We start from the raw sequence: 15,048 nt of genomic DNA, 5'->3' as shown, positions 1-15,048 counted from the left end.
TCTTCCAGCTGTGCTCAGGGGAGTGGGTGACCCACCCCTTCTCATCCAGGTCTGTGAGCTGCAGAGGCAGCCCAGAGTCATCCTCCCTGCTCAAAACCCGGCCAGCAGGGCAACCCTGGGGAGGCCCTGGGCCACTCTACCGCAGGAGCTGGCAGCTAGGATTCAAAAGGTTTCACCAACTGTAGGAAGCAGAAAAATATCAAATAAGGGGGGGGAAATCCAGTGAGTTGTTCTGTGATAAGCCTGCCCTGAGGAGTCTCTACAAGCCATTATTCTGAAGCCTAGAGGCAATGCCTTCCCCAGGGGTGCCCTGCTCTCACAGATACTGAGGCCAGACAAAAACACTCCGTTTCAGAGCTTCGAGGAACCCCTGATGAGGCCGGGGGCCCCCTGCAGCCGCACGGTGGTTCTGTGCATGAGGAGAGGTCTGAGGCCACTGGCAGAAGCAAGGGACGTGAAATGTAGGAACCACCCCAGGGGGAAGGACAGATGTCAGTGGACATCACTGTTTTTGTCTCTCAAAAACCCAGATAGCTCCAGACTGGACAGGTTGCCACTCATTCATTCGTTCGTTCATTCATTCATTCACTAAGGACCTAACAAGTGTTAGGGGTCACAGCAGTCCTTGTCCTACTAGAACTGTTTTCACGCGGGGCGCCCAGGTGGTACAGTCGGTTAAGCAGCAACTTCAGCTCCCATCATGATCTCGCGGTTTGTGAGTTCGGGCCCCGCGTTGGGCTTGCTGCTGTCAGCAAGTTAATGCAGAGCCCGCTTCAGATCACCTGTCCCCCTCTCTCTGCCCCTCCCCTACTTGTGCTCGCCCAATAAATAAATATTTTTTTTAAATCTTAAAAAAAAAAAAGAACTCTTATCATGGGAAGAGAAAATAGTATTTGTGATTATAAAACATCTGATCTGTTTTCTCGGAGGCATGCAAATTGAGGTGTTGAGGGGCACAGAGGAGGAAAGTCTAAAGCCCAAGGCAGGAGGGAGTCCTAGAGGAAGTCATGTCTAATCTGAGGACTGTACAAGGAGGAAGGGGAGACAAGTTGCTGCGGACAGAGAGAGCAGCCAAATTCTATGCCTCAGAAAGATCAGTGTAGCTGGAGCAGAAAGGAAGGGGGAGGCTCGTTGGTGGGAGGCGAGCCTGGGTAGTGGATTATAGGCACTTTAAGGACTCTGGACATTGTCCTAAGCGTTTCTGGATAGTCTTAAGTGAGTAGGGGAGAGGGACAGCATGCAGATGGGGAGCAAATGACATAATTAGATCTGCAATTTAGAATCGTTTCTCTTAGAAGCAGCACCTTGACCTTGGGCTCTTTGTTATCTTTGACATGCTCAGCACTGGTGTCACAGCAATTGGTAAAAACAAATAAAAGTTAAAAAAAAAAAAAAGGCAGAAGATAGGAGACAGAAGATGGGAGGAGTCCCTTAATAATCCCCTTACAGACCCAGCATAAGCCTGCAAGGTCCAAGGCTCTCTTGAACCCACATCTGAAGGGAATGCCCCAGGTCCCTCCAATGCCCGGGACAGGACAGGGGCCCCAGCCTTCCCTGCACACAGACGGGGTCTTCGGTAAGCTCTCCATTGCCTTTTAGCCAACTGCGCCCCATCACATCAGGCTGAGTCTGTGTTTATAAAAGATGCCCAGAGACCCCTCCACACTCACACTCAGATGCTTCTGAGGCCATCACCACAACCCCAAGAGACCAGCCCCTCTCTCCTGCCCACAGTCAGCACATTTCCCGAGTGAGGCTGCTGGGGGTGGTCTAGGACATCCCTGGGGAGCAAGTGGCCTGAACGCTGAGCGGCTGTCAGCGCAGTGGATGCCTTTCCCGAGGGGCCTGCCTGCTGCTTGCTCTGCTAACCGGGGAAGGCTGAGTCCTGCCTCTGAGCCCAGAGGGGTTTCTACCCTGAGGCTGACTATAAGTGGACACTGTGAGAACGCCACTCCAGGACAGGACCTTCTGGGCAACCTGCACCAGCTCTCAGTTCTGGCAGGGTTTCCCACTCTCATGGTGAGAACCTGGAAGTGGGGGGTTTGGGATTGTGTAGCCCGAAGAAGAGACAGAAGAGTTTGGAGGCGCATACGGTAATGAGGGAAGAGTAAAGAGTGGATTAAAACTCTTCCAACGAAGGCAAATGGGTCACTTACTTAGAAACAACCTGTTGTCAGGCGCCAAGGAGGATCCAGAAGCGACCAGAGATCCGTGACCCCATCAGGGCAACAGTGTTTTCTTGTGCAACCCAGAGATGCTAGAAGACGACAGCTTTAAGAGGTGCCTTATTTTAGGTGCAATGGATGCTCAGTACAGTCCCTGAGACACACGTATAGATGCAGTGAGAACTCACATTTGTAATAGAGCTTTAGAGTTTGCAAAATTCTACCACCATCATATTGGATCTTTCTCACAAATCAGATGAAGTAGAAAAGGAAAGTATATTCACCACTTGACAGATGAGGATGCTGCGAGGAGGTGAAGCGAAACAGGCGTGGCAGAAAGGACGTGAGCTCTGGGCCTGAAAAATCGGGATCCGAGCCCTGCCTCTCCACCAACCAAAGCTGCAATAATAACTGTGTTTGTGGATTAACTCTTACAAAAATGGCTGCATTTCTCTTATTTCCATGTTCCTGGGAGGGGACGGGCACCTCACTGCTGCCCCCATGCATGGCCAACACAGCTCACATTCTCTCCATGGCTCCCAACAGATTACTGCTCTTTCAGTTAATGTGCGCCAAGTGCTTTGAGGAGAGCCTGGTCTGCCGCAAGTCGTATAGGTACGTTAGCTACTATCGTTTATCTCTCTGTCCCCAACTCCCAGCACAGGGTCTGACACGTGCCGAACACTCCATAAAGGCTGAGGGCATGAATGAAAGGCCTTCATCGTCCAGTGAAGGAGACAGACATATATACACACGATGGCAAATGCACTGATGAGTGCCATGGAAGGCATGATGAGCATGTGGTGGCGGGGAGTGCGAGACGGAGCTGCTGGCTGTGGGCGGAAGGGTGAGGGATGGTGCCCTGAGTAGGTGACCCACAAGGTAGGGTTTCAAGGAAGAGGGAGAAGAACAAACAATTCGGTATGACTGGAAAGTAGAGTGTGGGGGAAATCATGGTAGAAGATGTTGGTAGAGCCGGGGATCAGAGCCAGACATGAAGAGCTTCGAACGCCAGGCTAAGAAATTTGGATCTTGTTGTCGAGCAATAACGGAGAGCCAGTGAAGGCTCCTCTTTGAAGTCAATAAGTGAATGTTTGTATTACAGAAAGGCTGCTCTAGGGATCGTAGGCAGGATGGACTTGAAAGGCGTGAGACCAGAAGCAGAGGGGACTAGTCAGGAAAACTCCCTTCGCACTCCAGGAAAAAGAGAAGAAGGGTCTCAACTAAGGTTGGATCCCAACATCAGGTTGGATCCCTTGGATGCACCAGGGAAGAAGAAGGAGGAGGCAGCGATGGTGGTGATGTCTCAAACTTGAGTGACTGAGTAAATCGAGGCACCACTCACTGAGTTAGAGGACACCGGCCTGAGAGCACAGGAGGGTTTCCCATCTAGATGCTTGCCCAGTGTGTACAGAGCTGTGCAGTGGGTGCCCAGAACCAGAAGAGTCTGTGAAGAGTCTGCAGGGAAGTCCACCCTGGAGCCATAGGCTTGGGGTTGTCAGTGGACAGGCAACGGCTCAGCCATGGGAGAGGAGGTAACCTGCACTGACCATGCCTGGGAGCCACAGCCACATGCTCGTTCTGCCTAAGAACTTGGAGATGAGGAAATACAGACACTCTTCTAAGAATGAAACAGTAATAAACAGCGGATGTGAGGAGCTAACGGTGGGAGTCAACCAAGATGTCTGTAGCCAAGGGCCCCATGAATTGAAAAGGTCTAAAACACCAATCAGAACAGCCTGGTGTAACCTCCTTTGCTTGGACCTCGTTTATAGCTGTGAGGCCTGGGCTCAGTGCAGGGTACCAGCCTGAAGAAAGGTCAGAGTGCCAAGAGCATCTCAAAGAAAGCGAGCATGAGCCATGTTTGAACCATGCTCCACGCCTGGCCTTTTTCAGTTACGTGATCCAACCAATCTCTTTTACTGCTTTTGGCTTATTTGAATTGTGTTTCCTGATAGTTTCGGTTAAAAGCATCCTAAGCTGGGGGCGCCTGGGTGACTCAGTCAGTTAAGTGTCTGACTTCGGCTCAGGTCATGATTTCACAGTTCATGAGTTTGAGTACTGAGTCAGGCTCTCTGCGGTCTGCACAGAGCCTGCTTCAGATCCTCTGTCCCCACCTCTCTCTGCCCCTCCCCTGCCCTCTCTCTCTCTCTCTCTCTCTCAAAAATAAGTTAAAAAAAAAAAAGCATCCCAAGCTGGTATCCCCAGTGAGCCTGGAAGCATGGCAAGAGGAGGTAATGAATGAGTCCCAGTAGGACACAGCTGTCTGGGAACCAGGGGACTCAAGTCTAAGGGATGGACCAGGCTTCCCAGGATCACTGCTTGCATGGGGTCTAGATCTTGGCTCCCTGTTTTCAGAACTCCAGAGTCATCAGGGATACAATTTCTGTGGCTCTTTCTTAAAACAAAATTTGTTTAACGCTTATTTATTTTTGAGACAGAGAGAGACAGAGCACAAGCAGGGGAGGGGAAGAGAGAGAAAGAGAGACACAGAATCCAAAGCAGGCTCTAGGCACCGAACTGTCGGCACAGAGCCTGACGCGGGGCTCAAACTCACAGACCGCAAGATCATATCTCGAGCTGAAGTCAGATCTCGAGCTGAAGTCAGGTGCTCAGCCGACTGAGCCACCCAGGTGGCCCTCTGTGGCTCTTAAGAGTGAAGAAGCATCTGGGAATGCAAGCTGGTGCAGCCACTATGGAAAACAGGATGGAGGTTCCTCAAAAAACTAAAAATAGTACTACCCTATGACCCAGCAACTGCACTACGAGGCATTTATCCAAGGGATACAGGTGTGCTGTTTTGAAGGGACACATGCACCCCCATGTTTATAGCAGCACTATCCACAATAGCCAAAGTATGGAAAGAGCCCAAATGTCCATCGATGGGTGAATGGATAAAGAAGATGTGATATATAGATACAATGGAGTATTACTCGGCAATCAAAAAGAATGAAATCTTGCCATTTGCAACTACATGGATGGAACTACAGGGTATTATGCTAAGTGAAATTAGTCAGAGAAAGACAAATATCATATGACTTCACTCATGTGAGGACTTTAAGAGACAAAACAGATGAACCTAAGGGAAGGTAAATAAAAATAATATAAAAACAGGGAGGAGGGCAAAACAGAAGAGACTCATAAATATGGAGAACAAACAGGGGCGCCTGGGTGGCTCAATCGGTTAAGCGTCCGACTTCAGCTCAGGTCACGATCTCGTGGTCCGCGAGTTCGAGCCCTGCGTCGGGCTCTGGGCTGATGGCTCAGAGCCTGGAGCTTGCTTCCGATTCTGTGTCTCCCTCTCTCTCTGCCCCTCCCCCGTTCATGCTGTATCTCTCTCTGTCTCAAAAATAAATAAACGTTAAAAAAATTTTTTAAAAATATGGAGAACAAACAGAAGGTTACTAGAGGGGTTGTGGGAGGGGGGATGGGATAAATGAGTGAGGGGCACTAAAGAATCTACTCTTGAAATCATTGTTGCACTACATGCTTACTAATTTGGATGTAAATTTTTAAAAATAAAAAAAATTTTTAAAAAAGAAAACTAGGACCTACTAGAAATTTAAAAAAGGAGTTTATATGCGTTTGCAGTGATGAAGCAAAAAAAAAGTTCACAACTTTAATTACCAATTTTAAATTGCCAATATTTTCCTTTGTGATTTTTTTGTATTTTGTCTAAAAACTACTTTTTACACCAAGGTAATAAAGTATTCTCTATATGGTTTTCTAATTAAAAAAAAAAAAAAAAGAGTGAAGAAGGATCTTTCCAAACAGACCCCAGTAAACCTGGCCCCCCCGTCTCACTGGACCAAGTGGGTCACAACCTTCCCTGAAAGAATCCTGAGGCCATGACTGATTCACAGTGGCCTGGATCCCTAATGCCAAGAAAATGTAGTTAGTCTTAAGCCCAACAGGCCAAACCTTGGAGCTGAGGGTGGGGGTGGACAAGGGCAGGGGACCTGAACAAAACTGAGATAGCTGCCACAGGTAAGGAAAATGGGTTTCAGGGAGGGGCCTGAGACATCCGCTAGACTAACCAACTTCACCAACACTGAATACAAGCTGGCTTCCCATTCAGACCTACCTGAGGAGAGAATAAAGACACTGCCCGTGCAAATATCCGGGCCCAAGCTGTGTTTCATATTAGTAAGGTTGTTTTCATTTTCAAGCCATTTCGCTTTCAACAGAGAAACCCAGAGATCTCAATGGTTCCATAGAGTAAAAGTTTCTCTTCCTTTTTAAAAATTTTTTTAATGTTTATTTATTTTTGAGAGACAGACAGAGCATGAACAGAGGAGGGGCAGAGAGAGAGGGAGACACAGAATCCGAAGCAGGCTCCAGGCTCTGAGCTGTCAGCACAGAGCCTGACATGAGGCTCAAACTCACAAATGGTGAGATCATGACCTGAGCTGAAGTCAGATGCTTAACTGACTGAGCTACCCAGGCATCCAAGTAAAAGTTTTTCTTGTCCAAACTCTAATTAGTGGCAACAATGATAGGAGTGCTCTGCTCTAGAGATGGCGGGGTCCCTGCCTCCTTCAAAGGGGCTTCGAAGGTAATCCTGGACATCAGCATTCAGCCAGAAAACGGTGGAAGAGAAGTAAAGGATCAAGAGGGAAGTTCTATGGGCCACGCCTGGAAGTGAGGTACCTTACCCCCATCCACGGTTACATGCCACACACACACACACACAACATAACTTCAGGGAAGTCTGGGGAAGATGTTCCAACCACACGCCCCAGAGGGAGGGGAAATGCGTGTGTAAACAGTAGCCAGTCTGTGCCACAGAGGCTTCTTAGCATTCCCTGGCTACGTTCCCTGCTCCCATCCAACCTTCCCCCAGCTGCTCCCCTCACCCCACTGCAATTGCCAAAGAGACAGAAAGGAACAGAAGATGGGACAGAACACTGGAGGAAAAGAACATGTCATCTGTGAGCCAAGTAGAAAAAGAAGCAAATGAAGAAAACTAAGAATGGAAATCCAAGGACTGAAGACAAAAACCAGAAATGTGGACACACTGAGCTCAAAGAAAGGCATCCCAACAAGGGAAATGAGAACACTTAACCTTTTTTTTTTTCCTCATCAGATGGTGTGGAGGGTTGAATGAGCTGGGGAAATGAAGTGCTTTGAAAATGGTGAGCTGTGCAGTCGGTCGAGCAGCCGGCTTCGGCTCAGGTCACGATCTCGCGGTCCGTGAGTTCAAGCCCCGCGTCGGGCTCTGTGCTGACCGCTCAGAGCCTGGAGCCTGTTTCAGATTCTGTGTCTCCCTCTCTCTGACCCTCCCCCATTCATGCTCTGTCTCTCTCTGTCTCAAAAATAAATAAACGTTAAAAAAAAAAAAAAAAATGGTGAGCTGTGGCAGCCATGGAAGATGTCCCTTTGGATACCCTATCGGTTTCCTACCACCATCAGGAGCCCAGCCGGCCTGCAACATTCCCAGCGGTCCCACCCTGCTCCCTGACTTTCTGCACTCCCAGCAGATGGAATAGCCAGGAAGGTTTGGACAACTACTCCCTACGACCCCCCCCAAAAAATGCCCGCATGATTCCAAAACCTCAGGTAGAGCTTCCAAAGTCAAGAGATGCCTCAAAACCCCCAAGAGGTCATGAGGGCTTACATCCCCAAGTTACAGTGTCCCTGGACCCTTTGTTCACACTAGACTGGACTGCGTTTGTACTAGAAGAAGAAAAAGAGAGAAAGAATAAATACAAGAAATCTCTTGTACAGGCGGCGGGATGGGAGGGTAGGAGGAGTGTTTCAAAAGCTTTTCTAAATTTAATTATATGTCATTTTCTAATTGTACTTCGTAATTGTGTGATTATCCCCAAGTATTTTTTCTTTAAGTAATAGAACTCATAATTACATGCTAATTGAAATGTGTAATCTCGTCATTAGGATATGTAAATACATAATAGTGTGAAGATAGGTAATTAAAATTCCAGGGATGACTCTGCCATAAAAACCTGTACATGGTGCTGCTTCTTTCCCAGGAGTCTCTGTTGCAATGGGCTTTGAAATTCCACCTGGACAGGAGAGATAAGCTCCAGGACCCAGGAAACACGTAATGAAACAGTACATTTACCAACAAACATGGGCCATTGAGCAGTGAGGTTGCCTCCCTCCACACAATCATAAATACCCCAAATTCCTCTCTGGGATTTCCCATTTGCACACTCTTCCCCAGCGGGGAAGACTAGACTTTCAGAACATCTAAATATGCGCTCTCTGACAACTCTCCCTCCCCTGGCTGAATGCAGAGCTCAGAGAGGGCTAGACTGGCCATGATACTAGTCCCTAGAAATGCACAAAAGTTAGAATGTATATCCCCCCTTCCCCATATTAGTCAGTGTTCCCCAGAGGAACAGTACCAGTAGGATCTACAGAGACATGTTTAAGAGGAGATTTATTCTAGGAATTAGTTAAAATGGTTACGGAGACCCTGAAGTCCCACAGTCTCCTACAACCTGGAGAAGTAGGAAAGCCAATGGTGTCATTCAGGGCAGATCTGAAGGCCTGTGCATCAGGAGCTGAAAGTTAAAGTCCTGGTCTGAGTCTGAAAGCCTGAGAACCAGGAGCCTTGATGCCCAAGGGCAGGAGAAGATTCACGTCTTAGTTCAAGTAAAGAGAGTGAATCTACCCTTCCTCCACCTTTTATGTTCTATTCGAGCCCTCAACAGATGGGATGATGTCCACCCACATTGGTGAGGGTAATTTTCCTCGCTCAGTCTACCAATTCAAATGCTAATCTCTCTGGTAGGCATCCTCACAGACACACCCAGAAAAAAATGTTTTACCAGCTGTCTGGGCATTCCTCAGCCCAGTCAAGTTGCCATATAAAATGAATCATCACACATCCCCTAACCCCTGACCTCCTAACCCCTGTGATGCTCCAAACCAACCACAGATCAATTATGTGAGATTTCATTCATGGGTAGAAACTGCCCCTTTAGGGAGGTCCACTAACCAGGATGACTCTGGGAGAGATTTCAGCCACCTGGACGGCCCCAAGAGGGAGGCAGAGAACCAGCCTGAGCCACAGCCACCAGGGGCACAGACCATGAACAACCCAGCCAACGCGAGATGACACTCATGTCTTCCCCTATAGGGTGACAGGTGTCCTCATGGAGTAAATTCTAAAGCTAAAGAAGCACAGATAAGGAGCACCAACAGGCAATGGGGAGGATTTGAGAACAGGCTTCCTGGAGGAAATGACATCTCAGTTCAAGCCTGAAGGCTGAGTGGAAGATGAACCCAGTAGAGGAGTCAGAGTAGACAGGGTGTGATGTAGGGGAGACAACATGCACCACAGCTGGGAGGTGAGAGTGTGGCCATTTCAACGGGGTGTAGAACATGAAGGAGAGGGTCAAGAGAGAAAGGCTGGAGAGGAGACAGGCTGGGCTGAAGAGCCTTGGAACCTTCATTAAAGGGTGGACCCTCCTGAAGATAATGTTTCTGACTAATTTGGCCTCAAGGATGAAAAGATGGACAAATGGATGGACTGATGGAGTGATGGCAGATGGGAAGATCTTGGATATCACAGCCAAGCCTAAAGCACAGCTGGGCTCCATCAAGGCTGAGGTGTTTCATTCTTCTTCTGGTCGCCTAATCCTACAAGGCCAGTGGCAAAGCAAAGGCTACACCATTAGGCCCAGTGCTCTCTCCCCTCTGTGTGCTCATCTTGACGACATAGAGAAGGTTGTGTCATCCACCCAATACTCCTCACCTGCTCTAGTCACTTCATGTAAACACACACACACACACACCCCAAGTGCCCCCACCCAACAGCACTAAAGTCCCTTGACCTCCAAGTCCCAGAGGAAGGACCCCTCCGAGCCGACATTCTTTTTTTTTTTTTTTAAATGTTTGTTTATTTTTGAGAGAGACAGAGACAGAATATGAATGGGTTAGGGGCAGAGAGAGAGGGAGACAGAGAATCCAAAGCAGGCTCCAGGCTCTGAGCTGTCAGCACAGAGCTCGATGCGGGGCTCAAACTCACAAGCTGTGAGATCATGACCCGAGCCGAAGTCGGACGCTTGACCGACTGAGCCATCCAGGTGCCCCTGAGCCGACATTCTTAAACAGAGAATTTAATACCAGATACACAGATTGTTGTGTTTTTTTTGTCATCATATTAAAAAAATGAGAATTTCAAGCAAGTTGCTATGAGGTTCAGTGGATGATCCTCAGAAATCTCAAAGGTGCCTGGCTCTACAGCCAGATGGACAAGGCGGACACTTTCCTAGGAAGTGGATCACACACTCGTCTCCAGAGTGCAGGGCCTGTTGAAGTGTGGCTTGAGTGACAGAGAGGAGGACGGAGGGTGGCTCTCTGCAGGGAACCTAGTGGAACCCCTTGGTGACAGCTTTGGTGTAGGAGGGAAGAGGAGGGGAGATTAATGTCAGAAACTGGAAAGAAGGTAAGTGGAGCCCCTACTTGTGTGTATTTTAAGCACTTTCTCCGTATACCAGTCAGATGAGGGTTGAATTGTGACTTGACTCAGTGTCCCCAGATGCCAGCAATCTGTTATAAGACCCACTCTAATCACTGAAACTGAAGAATACTTCTTACAAGTCCTTTTTTCCTGTCTTCTGAGATGTCTTTTTATTAACATGAAGAATTCAGCCCATGGGCACACAGAAATCCCCAAGCTGATGTTGGTGGCCTTCTTCCACCATGCTGTGCTGAAAGGCTGGGGATAAAACATGAGAACAGAGGGATCGCCCAGCACAGATTCCAGTGCTACTCTTGAGGGGATAATAAGGACCTTCTTCCTTACATTTTCTTGGAAGCCTGGAATCTCAACTATAGTGAGGCCTCAAATGCCAGTCCTAGACAGATGGCTTAAATCTCATCCCATTTGTTCAGAAAAGTAACAGTTGCCTTGGCTTAGAAATATTCTTTATCAAAGTTTCTATAATTGGCTGCCTCAGAGACACACACATTGGGACTTACATTAGTAACAATACAGCAGTGTATTAAGTTAAATTACATTTTGAAAGCCATTATCTACTTCAGAAGTCTTTCCCAATAGGTCTGGAAGATGAAGCTGGACAGCTCCCAGCTGAGTCATTACCCAGGGCTTCTCTGGTGAAATTGGTAGGGGGGTGGGGGGGGGGGGTAGGGTGGGGGGTAGGAGCCGATGGGACAGAGGGAATCACAAGCAACCTGAAAACAGAGCTGAGATCCTTGGACATAGCTTGTGGCCTGAGACCCTGTCATCTAGTTGTAGTCCTCTGCCTTGGGTTATTCATCTCAGCACCCCTAATTCAGAGGCCATGGCTGTGGCAGATAGGGCTTGGAGTCCCGAGTCACACAGATGTGTGTGAATTCAAGTCCTGGCTTTGCCACTGAAAGTAGAGGGACATAGAGAATTTAACTTTATGTCCCTGAACTTTAGTTTATTTCAGTAAAATAAAAATAGATGCACAAAGCATAAGACTATTGGGAAGATTAAATCAGATAGTGTCTTTAAGTACCTGGCACAGAATAGGTATGCAATAATGGTCTTTCCTGGGCTCCCCGTGACACAAAATATAATATACCCTGCCCTTGGGGCTCCTTCCTTGCCCTAGAAATTATGTCTGTCTAGCTGGCTAGCTCATCTCCCTCCTACTCACCCTAATAAGAAAATGGCTAGTATTTATTGAGCAATTACTAACAAACAATCCATAAATGGTGAGTGATAAACCTTGAGGGATGGGGGGAGTGATCAGGGAATGATGTCCTAGAATCTCATAAATGAAGCCATTCATCATCTCATAGAGAATGAGATACAAGCGTTGAGTGATGGGGTGAGTGAGATTATGGAGTACAAGAGATCAAAGATTCCAAAAGCCATGCTATTTCATACCACCTGTCTTTAAAAGTTTAGAGACAACTGGAGAAAGAAGACATGCAAATACAAACCAGGTGCAGCCACAAGATTATGAGGTTATTATCAGCTGGGGGACCATAGAGGACTGTGTGTAGCAAATACTAGTTCAGATGGGCAATATTTAGCAATGCAAAGACTGGAGGAAACAAGTTTGAGGAAAATCTATGAGGACTCAGTTATTGCGAAGATCTTCTATCTTGGTTCCGGTTCTCCCAAGAAGCTTAAATTGGAGTCAGAAATGTGGATTTTAAGCCCAGCTACTCTGCTTAAAAGTTGGTGACATTGGACACATCACAACCTTCCTGAACCGTGGTTTTCTCAACTGTAAAATATGGATAAGAATATTGGTTTGGATTCTAAGATTAAAGGAAAAAGCGATTGGTAAACAGCATACAGGTCAATGATTCCCAGGCCTACCTGAGTACTAAAATTACCTACAATAAAGGCTAAAAATACAGTTTCTGGAGGGACACAGCTCTGACTAGCAAGGGCAGAGCAGGGAACATGTTTCCAGGGCTCTTGTTGACTGAATCTTGCCAGAAGCTGGCCATCATGGAGGGTGGCTAAGGCAGCTTGTGGGAGTCTTTCTCCTAGCATATACAAACAAGGGTACAAACACAGAATAATTCACACTCTCCCCTTCTCAAAACCTTCAGTGGCTGCCTACTCCCTACTAAACTAAGCCTAATCTCCCCAACTGAACACACCAGTCCCTTCATACCTACAGAAAGAGTCTGGAAAGACTCTTCTTCCACTCACCGCTCACATACTTGAGTCTGAAATGAAAATCAGCCAGCACCACTTGTTTTCTAGCCCATCTTCTCAAGCCAGTCCACCTGCTGGAATGTTCTGCCCAGCCCCCTCTGTTTTAGGAGATTCCACTCAGCCTTAATTTAGAGTGGGTTTTGAGCTCTGTCCCTTCCATCATGATATCTCTGATCACCTCCAGCTGAAAGGATTCTTCTTTCCTTCTATTACTACGAATTTCATTTGTGCCTTTTGTATGATTCAGCACACCCTACACCTACACCTGTCATCCATCCTCACTATTCCTTGTAGTGAAGTTATCTGTGTCTACCACTTCCCCTGTTTGATTAAAAGCTCCTGGAGGGTAGAAACCATATCTTGTATGTCTACATTCCCTCATTCTCAACATTGTCCTGCTCAAGGTGTCTCTCCTTCCTTCCCCTAGCTCACAGGCTCCTATGCCTTCTTTAAGGTACCATTAAATGCTAACCCCACATATCCTCTGTGCACTGTATACTTGGCCCCCTACCCCACCTAGGGAGACAACACCATAGTTAGGAGCACACACTTTCAAATCTGAGTTCAAACCCCAAAACTCTATCAACTCAAAAACTGTGTAACACTGAGGAATTTATTTAACCTCTCTATGCCTGTTTCTTCACGGCACCTTTCATAGCAAATGAGTTAATATATGTAAAGCACATTGCTGGACATATATATTCAGTGCTGAATAAATTTTAGCTTAATATCATTACTTCACTCTGAGCCCCTTGAACACAGGACTTGTGTCTTGATCTTTGTTTCCCTAGTGTCTACACAATGCCTGGTATATAGTGGGTGCTCAATATGTTTGTGAGCTGCATGAATGAATACGCCTTTACTATTCAATAAATACTGAATTAATTTATTGATTGCTGGTTGGTTGTTGGTTAGTTGGTGGGTTGGTTGGTTGGTTGATTGGATGGATGGATGGATGGATGGATGGGTGGTCAAAGAGTAGGCACTTTGTTACCGATTGGTTGCATGAGTAAGTAAATCAGTAGCTATTCAATACATGTTGGCTGGTTAGTTCACTGCTTAAAACAAATGAATGAACAAGGAAATGAATGAATAATAGGTATTTAATAAGAAGGTTGGCTGTTTGCATGGTTGAATTAACAAACAGATTTTCCACAAATAGCAGATGTTCCATAAATGTTGGCTGGTTGAGTGAATGAACAAATATCCCTAAAATATAACAACAGCCTCGAGCCAAAGCCAGACAGGCCACAGCTAGAACATTGGAGGGGGAGAGGGGTGATAGAGGCTGCCCCCCACTAACTGCCTCAGAGATTGTTCCCTTGTGCCTGCCATCTCTGAAGCTCTCCCCCATCCCACAGCTACTTGTATATATTGCCTAAGGCTGCAGTGTGTTGCTATGGGAACCTGGGGCTGGGGAGATGACAAGAGATGGGCCACCCCAACCTTCTCCCCACTCAGCCTCAGAGGCCCCAGTGCTGGCCTCCCTGCCCCACCCCTAGTAAGGCGTGGGGGCTGCACCTTCAAGCACAGTAGAAGCAAATTCTCCATTACCTCAGTTCCCGAGGGCAGGGATGTCAGCTAATTAGTTCACACATCCTTGGCCCCATTCCTTGGCCCTGCTTTTCCCCTGAGGCAGCCCCAACAGCTCACATCTCTAGTTAATGAATTATTTTGCAACACGTCTGGAGATGCATGAACTAGAAATCTTACACAAGTTGGAAGATTTTGCCATTTCCATTAAATATGCCATTCATTTGGTGGGTAATTAAATGTGCAATAATGGGCTCTAATTTCCATCTTAAATGACGTCCTAGAAGCAGCAGAAAGGGAAATGCAGGGTGTAATTTTCTGGGAAAGCCTTCGCACCCCCACCCCTAAGCCTTCTTAGCACATAGAGGAAGGGGGAATTCAGTAAAATAAAGTTGGTTTTGATCCTGTTCCACAGGTGAGTCATCTGCAATTACCCACCTTGGGGAAAGATACAAGAGCCTACAACACCATAACAAACCCCCACCCCAAAGCCCCAGGGCAGCCTGGGGACAGCCTGAAGTGGGGCAGGTGTGGTGGGGAGGAAGCATCTCTGCAGACCCCAGACCTTCCTCCTCCTGTCCATACTTCCTACAATGTACATGTATGCTGTACATGAGCACACACGTGCACACAGAGCATAGGATTCACCTTCTAATCCTAGAAGCACCAGTCTGAGCCAGCTGCAGAAAGCTGCCAGAAAGCAGGAGGGAA

At 47.2% G+C, this 15,048-nt stretch overlaps 1 protein-coding gene across 5 annotated transcripts in view; it reads right to left on the bottom strand.

The window, feature by feature from the left end:
• The window catches only part of TMPRSS5 (transmembrane serine protease 5), a 92,386-nt gene that overhangs the window by 20,298 nt on the left and 57,040 nt on the right, over positions 1-15,048 (bottom strand). The window lies entirely within an intron of this gene.

The sequence above is a fragment of the Acinonyx jubatus genome, chromosome D1 (genome assembly GCF_027475565.1).
Source record: "Acinonyx jubatus isolate Ajub_Pintada_27869175 chromosome D1, VMU_Ajub_asm_v1.0, whole genome shotgun sequence".
Classification (NCBI taxonomy): Eukaryota; Metazoa; Chordata; class Mammalia; order Carnivora; family Felidae; genus Acinonyx; species Acinonyx jubatus.
Note: the sequence above shows the minus strand (reverse complement) of the source record. Positions and strands in the feature narration are given on the sequence as shown.